The following is a 9,471-nucleotide window of genomic DNA, read 5'->3' as shown; positions in this document are numbered from 1 at the left end:
GAGAATAGCACAAAGATCTTTACCGAAGGATCATCATGTATTTTTTAATAAAAGCTTCAAATTAAAAAGACTGAAAATGACTTTTAAAGATTCAAATAACATCTTCAATCTTTATTAACATTTTGAAGATTTGATTTTCCTATACTTTAAAGCTAAAATACAGCCTTACCATCAGTCTTGCCAAGTTGTACAGGCTCCTTCCATGAAAAAGCTCAGTGTGCAATAGAAGCTGTAGCAAGTCAGATAGAACCCATCTCATTTCCTAGGTTGAGGACCCCCATGGTCATTTATCCCTTTCTTCCCCACCCTGGCTGTCCATGGCCCACCCCTTTCATCCACCAATTTTCAGGTCTTCGAATGGTGAAGGCTCAACATTGTTCCGGGCAGCGTCCTCCCCTCCTCCTGTGTCATTGTTTGTATCTGTCGGTCATTGTACAGCACTGCATAATATGTTGCTACTTTATAAATATTGTTAAATGAGAATAATTTTATATGGTATTAACAACAGGTTACCATTCTCAAATAGCTCTTTACAGCACCGTGCCAGCTACCACCACCAGCCATGATCTGCTTGCATGCACAGAGAAGCATGACGACATCCCTGGGTCTAAAATAAGGTCAGATTTATATTTTTTTATAGTAAATAGATTTTATATAGTATTTCCAGGAGCATATTGATGGGGAGAGAAGGGAAGGCAACTTTGAGGTTTTTTATATATTTATATACAAATGTTTTTTTTAATAATGTAACTGGTTTAAAAGAAAGACTTTCATATCTGCCCACTCAGATACACATTTGGCATTTGGATCTCAGCAGTATCATTTTGTACATAATAAACCTGTAGAGTTGGGCCATATATAAATATCTGTAATTGTACTGTAAGTTTTGTCTTAGCATCTCAAGTAGCACTTTGTCTAAGTGCTGAGTGTTGCTGTCTGGAGGTCCTGAGTTCAAATCCATTGAGGAACATTATCTACAAGGTCTATATGCTCTTGCTTTTTGCCAAGGCTTACATTTTCTGAATTATTTCCACAATCCATTGTCATGTTTTTATTTTGGTTGGGCATTGGTATCTTGAATTTTGTTCATGGTTTCTCTAATCTTTCAGAGGCTTCTTGTTTGTCATTTACTTATCAGCTCCCCCACCCCTACTTCCACCAATTTATATGAATGGTATTGCTTTGCAACTCCACCCTTTAATAAGATTTTGTGAACTTGACAATAATTCAGGAAAAAACATTGTAAATTTGTCATGTCCATGACTATCATGCAAAATGGGAATTTCAACGGACATAACTTAGCCAAAAATGTATAGATTATACATTAATGGCAAGAGGCAAGGAGCAAGTCCACCACCCACACTACCCAATAGCAATCTATCTTGTAGTGATATGGACACTGATAAAAGTATATCTAAACCCTAACAGTGAATTTAAAGTTTTTCTTTAGTTAATATTAGTAGTTCCTACCCACATCCCCAGTGTTAATACAATGAAAGGAGAAGCAGCAGATTATTCAGATCTTCTCTCTGTTTCTGCTCTATCTCTTCAAAGAGGATCTTCCTTAGTAGCACATGAGCTAATTCGGGACATTTAATTTTTATATGTAGCACCACTTTAGTGCAGTATTGTTCCTTTAAGTGTTTATTGGTTAAACTTAGCAAATACTTCTAGAACTTGGTTCTTTACATGGTTGGTGCAGTAGAGGAACCTGTTCATGTAAACATCACAGGCATTCCTTATGCCTTTTAGATGGGTAGTTGCTAGAAGTTGAATAACTGGAGAACTGAGGTGGGGGCATCCTTCAGCCATAAGATACCCAAAGAGTGACAAAAACTGAGGGCTTCTGGGGCCTGGCTAGGCTGGTGCCAGAGACTTCATCCTAAAGGAGCAGAATTTGGTGCTTAAATTTTTGAGGAACAAGTACACTTGGGTATGGAGAAATAGTGGTTAAGACTGTGCACTGCTTAGAAGTGGACTGTCTTCATAGATTTTCTGCTTCCCTATCTGCTATGTGTGTTGGATTTTCAATAAAACCCATTGAAAAGAAGAATTGCAAACCTCTGTGAGTTTCTAATGTCCTGGTACAAACTTGTTGCCCTTATGGGACTGGGTGCTACAATTAAGTTGAAAATCAGCTTCGAAGTAACCTTGCTATGATAGAAATATGGAGGCTATTTGTATGGAAGCCATTAGTATAGAGATTATTGGTTCTGGAGGCTGCTAGTTGCCTGGCTTTTAAGCTGACCTTCTTTCTTCAGTGTTTTGCGGGTGAGGACTTCTGACCTTTCTCTGGCTTTCTCTGCCGTTTAGAGTCATTGATTCAGTGCCCAGTGCCAAAGTCAGGGGGTCAACAGGACAGCCAGGACATTAGCTTTTCCAGAAGAAAGCCATCAGTGGAAGTCTGTTACAATTTTCTGTGCACAGGTTTTCTCTAAAACATTCTTCTATGCAATATTTCACTTTAATTGAACCCGTTTAGATCAGGTTTCACACTTTACATTAAAGAAACACTGTTTTTCCATGTCCATTGACATGTGATTCTGAGTATCATGGAGAGGTGAGGTCAACTAGCAATATAATCTCAAGCCCACAGTACTGGGTCTCTGGGGACTGACTTATCATGTAGTAAAGGCTTGGGATGTCTGTTAACTTTGTCTTATAAATGAGGCATCATGGCACTAAATAGCATGAAATAAAAATGTTGTAGTCTATTAAACGTTCTGTATAATCCCAAAAGGCCTGTAATTTCCAGGATGAGCAGGGCCAAGGCTCAGATTTCTCAGGGCAAAAGTTCTTTCAGAGAGAAGACCGTCTTAGTTCAGGAGGTAACGTGGAAACTTCTGTCAGGCACAGAGATTTAAAGCACCTACCTTAAATCCTGTCCCTCTGGGAACGCAGACACGCATGTGATAAAGTCGATTTTCAATGCACAACACTGCCAAGAAAGCAACTGTTTTACTTAGAGGAAATTTTTTTGTAAATTATTCCACCGAGGCTTTTGTACTTTACAAAAAAGAAAAAAATTAGATGCAAATAAATCTAATCATTTATAAATTACGTTTGTTTTCCTTTATACTTTGCTTTTTGAGGCGATATGAAACCACAACATAAAATGTTTTACATGACATTGAAGGGAGTTTTTCATTCAATACAAAAAAAAATAAAAAAAAAATTCTAAGTTTGAAGTGGACTCAGAGTTAACATGGGTCAACTCAAGGTCAAAAGCTGTCAGTATTGCTTGCTTGGTTGTAATGGTAACATTCTTTTCTCAAACACTCCACTGGTGGGAATGCAACATTGAATTTTGCAATCTTCCCATCTACCATCCTACTTCAGCCAACGTTGTTTAGTCAACTTCTATGGAACACAGGCTGTCATAGACACACCGCAGTGTGGGCTCACAGTACAATCCTACGGACCTCGTAGTAAAGGCTCCACTTTCTAGATTTGCTTTCTCATCTTTTTTACCCCACAGTAGCCACTGGAAACATTTTAGGACAAGAGGAACCCCTCTTTAAGCCATAGGAGGTCAATAGAAAACATACACCTTACATTGGTGGTTAGTTGAAAGAATGACTGTCGTACTGATAGCTAAAAGTCATACAAATGAGAAGTGACTTTGGTCAAAAAACCACAAGGATGTCATCTCATGGGAGGTCAACTAGACGCAACTATGAAACCACTAGCAACCTTTGGAGGAACCCAAGTATTCCATGGAACCCTAGTCAAGAATGACAGCTCTGGAGTATTGAAGACTACTCATTGTAGTCACAGGGTGAAAAGAATGTAGACTCCAAGATGTCATGTGAATAACAAGAATGTAAATATGGAGGAATTTCAATCTAAAGAGCTTCAGAAGACTGTGCAGAGGGACAGAGAATAGGGGAGGAAGAGGCTCTAAAATTGTTCTGCTTTAATGGTGGCTAAGTTAAAATACTGGAGCGTGATTACTTATTACTTTCTTTTTTTTAATGAAATAGCTCATATATATTGTAACTTCTAATTATTTATCAGCAGATTTATGAAGTTACTGAAAGGCCCACTTTAAGAATCAGTTTCCATCGGCTGTATGGAGATTTCCAATGGAAAACATGAAGGAATGTGCATATATTAGCTGTCTAGCATTTCCAGCTGACCCTAAAATCACTTACGATGTATCAATGACCAGCCTTGGGAGCTGCTATAGGCCAAACACTAGGAATGTATTTGACATTATTCTTGTTGATGTTACTTAACCATTTTCACTTTCTTGTATTTTGGATTTGGTAATTTTATTTTATATACAGTTTAGTAAATGCTCCCTGTGGTGGTCATATGGATACCAAAGAGTTTGAATAGTATCCCTGCTAAAAGCAAAACTCAAGACAACCAGAAAAATATGCGACTGAAATACAGTCACACAAGCTTTCTTACACCAGAAACCTCTGCCTCCAGCAAATGAATAGAGATACCATTACTGCTCACTGCCATCAGCTATTGCATGTGCAATCACTGGTACAACATGTGCCTAAACTCATGCAACACAGCTCATGGTGTATGTGCATTGCAGTTCATTGCCATTCCTGTTGGAAATCTTAGGTTGGGGCAGGTGTAGGGCCACCTGGGCTCTGAGAAAGTAAAATAATAAATTCTGACCATTGAACTTAAGACATCTAGTGTTGAAGAAAAAGTACTACAGAGTAAATGAGTGGATTAATAATATTTATTTTAGCAAATGCTGATTTTGTTATTTTATTTTTTTATAGACTGATTTTCTTTTTTTGGCTAAAGGTATGCTTGAATGCAATTTACGCAAACCTTACAGAGCAAATGGCTAAAAGGATATCACATACCTGTGATTTTTTATTACCAGAATTACTGCAACAGAATGGTAAATTAAGAGTTTACCTTTTAATTCAAGAGACCTTTTTCAGTTTCCTTGGGATCATGACACAGGAAAAATAAACAGTTAACATTTTTTTATTTTTAGAGCTACATTAAGGTAAGAACATGCATGGAATTTTCATCAACCAGGGTTAGAAAAATCATTACATTTTCACTGGTTTGCCATGGTAAAAATTCTGAAGGGCATTGCGTATTGTTACATGAGCATCGCAAGTTTACACAAACAGAACAAATGTCATATGGCAACTTGGATTTTTTGGCTCTATTCCAAAAATAACCTTGATGGAGGAATTTTCAAATTGGATCATTTTAACCAAATGATGCTTTTTAAACACTAAGCTAAAGAAAAAACAGTTTGTATATTGTAGGTACATGAATAGAACATACATATTGCAGAATGGGTTGGGTTGGCCAGTCTGGGATTTATTGTTTGTGGTTTAAAGGGGAATTATCCTTAAAATAAAAAAATCACACTTACCTTTACTTCTACAGAGCCCTCAATCCCCCCGGTGCTTTCCTCAATTCGTTCACGCCATCCTGGAATCCTCCTTCGTCTTCCCTCTTCTTTCTTCTTTTAGCTACATCCCCCAAATCTCGCACTGCGTACTGTAAATGAGTCCTGATCCCACTGCGCATCCCATTGCAGGAGGATCCATAAGTCCCTTGGGATATATGACATATGTATGCCAGGATTCCCTGCGCTCCCTTTCAGTTTTTAAAGGGGATTCCCTCTCTTTTTAAAAAAACAATGACCTAAAAAAAGATCATTTTTACTTTATATAAAAGGGTTATCTACCCTTTTATATAACATAAACATTTTGGTGATAGGTCCACTTTAACGAAGAGGAAAGTCATTGTGCATGAAAGTGGTCAAAGTTTCGGATGGTTCATGTCTTCCTATGACTTATGTTAAATAGTTTGGAGGGCCATTGGAAATCATTTCAGTGATGTACCATGTGGTTTGTTTGTAACTTTCTTTCTTTTGTTGGGAGAGATCTGGATGTTTTTGGGATGCAGACCAGCACCAAAAACATTTTACTTGCACAAAAATGACCTCTAGAGCCCTCAGGAAATGCTAATGGTCTGTAAACCTAAGTGCAAAATTATCTGATCAGCTCCAGCCAGGACTGGTGAAATCAACAATTTCTATTTAATAAAAAACAGCTCCTAAATACTCATCCTATCTCCAGGGTTGTCCCCTACTGATTTACCTCCCCAAAAAAATGAGTTGGTCCATTTAAAGGTTGATTGACTCCCAGCATCATTTACCAGACCTACTCCCACCAACTACCGTGGCCTCGAGGATTTTCCCTTTGGGGCTTATTCAGCCCCCTGGGTTTGGAGGAGAATGCTGTTCATTATTGGAACATTACCCACCCAACACCACTGGTGGAAGAAGAACACCTGGAGACAGTTTGTGATCAGACCAATCTTTTTACAGATCCCAGCAAAAAGGCAGAACTACTGATAGTGAAAAAAAATACTGCTGGGGAGTCCAATGTGTGATGCTTTATTTATCAAGTTTATAGTTATACTCTCAGCATGGATTGCCAAAAACATAGCTAGACTCAAGTAAATTGTTTGCATGGGTGCACATGGAATCTAGGCCCCTTTCCCCCATGTCTAAAACGCCTGGCATTGCAAAAGTCGGGCTCTTTTGATTGGGTCCCAGTAGAGAAGTACCCCTTGTCCCTCCCTGTTTTCAGTTCTGAACACATGTCTTTAAAATGTAATAAGGACTCTTGCTAATGTGAATTTGCCAGCTTTGTTTGAGTTTTGCATTTTCATACAAGTTTGTGAAAATGCAAAATCACGTGATGCAAATCAAATGCAGTCAATAAATTCTAAATAATTCCCAGATATCAGATATCAAGCAGATGCCATGCTCACAATCCTAAAGCCTATCCACAAAAGCCATGACTGTGAGTGAAGAAAATTATTCGTAACAAAGCTTTAAAAAAATTAATCAAATTCTGAACATTTGATTTTATTGAAGGTCATTGTAAAGCCATTTTTTTATATTTACCATTTTTACTGAACAAAAGAAAAAAAATGTATTAGACTTTAAATTAAAATGTCAAAACCTAATAAAATACACAAAGCCCATCCACACAGACCCTGAATATAGATTCATTCTGAATTTATTCTGAGAAAGCTTTAAAAAAAATCTGAACATTTTATTTTATCAAAGGTCACAGTAAAGCTATTTTTTGTATTTTTACTGAACAAAAGAAAAACGTATTTATTAGAATTTCAACTACAGTATCATAACCTAATAATCCCAAAAAGTCCATCCACACAGGCCCTGACTGAAGGTTCATTCAGAATTATTTAAGCTTTAAGCTTTTTTCAGAAAGCATTATTTTATCGAAGGTCGTTGTAAAGCTATTTTTTGGTTTGTTTTTGTTTTTAACATTCTAACTGAAAAGAAGAAAAACATTTATTGGACTTGCAGTTACAGTGTTGTAATTCAATTGCCAAATATGGACTATATTAACTATTTACCATATTATCATGGATAAAAAGTATTTATCTAACACCAAAATATTACCCATAGCTGTACATTAGATAGATAGAGTTGCAAATGGTAGACAGATACAGACAGTGACACAGGAGGAGGAGAGGACCCTGCCCCAAAGAGCTTACAATCTAGGAGGTAGAGGAAGCAGCAAACAATAGGAAGGAGGCATATTGATTGGTGGGTAAGTAGTGAGGGTTTAAGAAACAGAAGAAGACGTGTCGGGAAGCTTGAAAAAATGGGTTTTATCTGCTTTTTTAAATGTGCAGAAAGTAGGAGCAAGACGAATAGGACCATATTTACAATACCACAGAGTACTGCATATATATTATAATTTGTTAGTTTTATAACAGATGTTAAAATTCAACAGAAGATGACAAAATTTGGCTACACATATTTCTAAATATAAATTATTTTAAATAATTCAGCAAAAAAAATAACAAATGCTAAAAATGCATGAAAGTGGAGTAAAAATTATAATAATTTATAATAATCCATCATTTCATTTTATAATCCAACTGGTCTGCTTTATAAAGTTACAATAAAAGTATTGGTGCAAGAATAAATTTGTAAATACATCTTTCACACAAATAACTTTACCTTTGATTTGTATCAAATGTAAAAAAAGTAGTTTTGGGATAAACAGACAGGCAAAAAAAGATATACCCTTATTACATCAGACCCACAGTGTAGAAGGAATACATGGTTAGAAGTCAGAATTGTTTATAACTCCATGAGGCTAAAATCTCTTTTTTATTTTTTATTTATTTCAGTAAAATCAAAGCATTGCCAGGACACAATTTAAAAATTTGCATTTCAACCTCAAAGGTAATTTTTGGATCTGAATACAAATCAAGATTTGACAGGGATCATTATGGTCTAAACATGTATTTTGTACATTTACAGTGTACGGGTTGTGCTTTGTTTTTTACTAAAAGAAACAAAGGATATGTTTTAATGGCATGGATGTGCAGATCAACACTTTAATATAGCACAAGGTTCAAGCATCCCAATGGGAGGGTGGGTTTGGTTCTTTTATTTGTATGTACATCCCATTGTTCTCTAAATGACATTAAGTGCATATTACAAAAACAAAGCTGAAATGATTTAAAGGAAATTGAGTTCAGTTGCCAGCTACCCATTACTAATAATATTTCCCTATGTATTGTGAAAAGTTACAGGTTGTCTCACGTACCTGGAGAGTTTGATCACACAGTAGGACCTCATTCAGTTTCCAATGGCTAATTCAGGCAATGAGGTTGTGGTGCAGTTACGGCTTCCTCACATCCATGAACCATGCTCATGCTTGAGACCCTAGTGAGTAGTAATTAATGATTCAATCCTGCCCATTACCACTCACTGTAAAATGTTGAAATGCTGGTTTATTGGGGGCCAATGTGGTGGCTAACAATGTGCCAACTGCTGCAAACTATTCCCACTGCCTCTCTATACTAGCCCAAACACTCCAATAAAGAAGAAAGCCAACATTATGCAGCCCAGAAACATCTTTTTATATGAGTTGCATGGTACCACTGTCTATGAGCCTGGTGGTGTTCTGGTGGATTTGAGGACCAATGGTGCATTATTTGTGCTATGATATATTTCTAGACCGAACAATGAACTTCTTTGAATTTGTTTCATTCTGGGGCCTTTAATATGCTAATACAATTGTGTACCTGTTTCCAAAAAGTACCAGTTGATCCTGCCCAAGATCGAGTATCAATCTATCTCAGGCAGAGTTATATGTCCTGCCCAGGTCAGCCATGGGGAGTAAAAATCACTGTGCCCCCCCTTCCCATGTTATAGAGATATGTCCTATAGTCCTAGCATGCTTCGTGTCAAAGGGTCGCAATGTTGCTTTTGCATAGACACAGTGCAGTGAGTAAGCATTGTCATTCCAGCACAAGAAGTGTTACTACCAGGATCACCTTGTGGAAATATACTTACATAGTAAGTCAGGTTAAAAAAAGACATAAGTTCATTAAGTTCAACTACTAGGGAAATAAACATATCCCAGATATAAAACCCTATGGACATAACTGGTCCAGAGGAAGGCAAAAAAACCC

This window comes from Pyxicephalus adspersus, chromosome 8 (assembly GCF_032062135.1).
Source record: "Pyxicephalus adspersus chromosome 8, UCB_Pads_2.0, whole genome shotgun sequence".
Classification (NCBI taxonomy): Eukaryota; Metazoa; Chordata; class Amphibia; order Anura; family Pyxicephalidae; genus Pyxicephalus; species Pyxicephalus adspersus.
Note: the sequence above shows the minus strand (reverse complement) of the source record.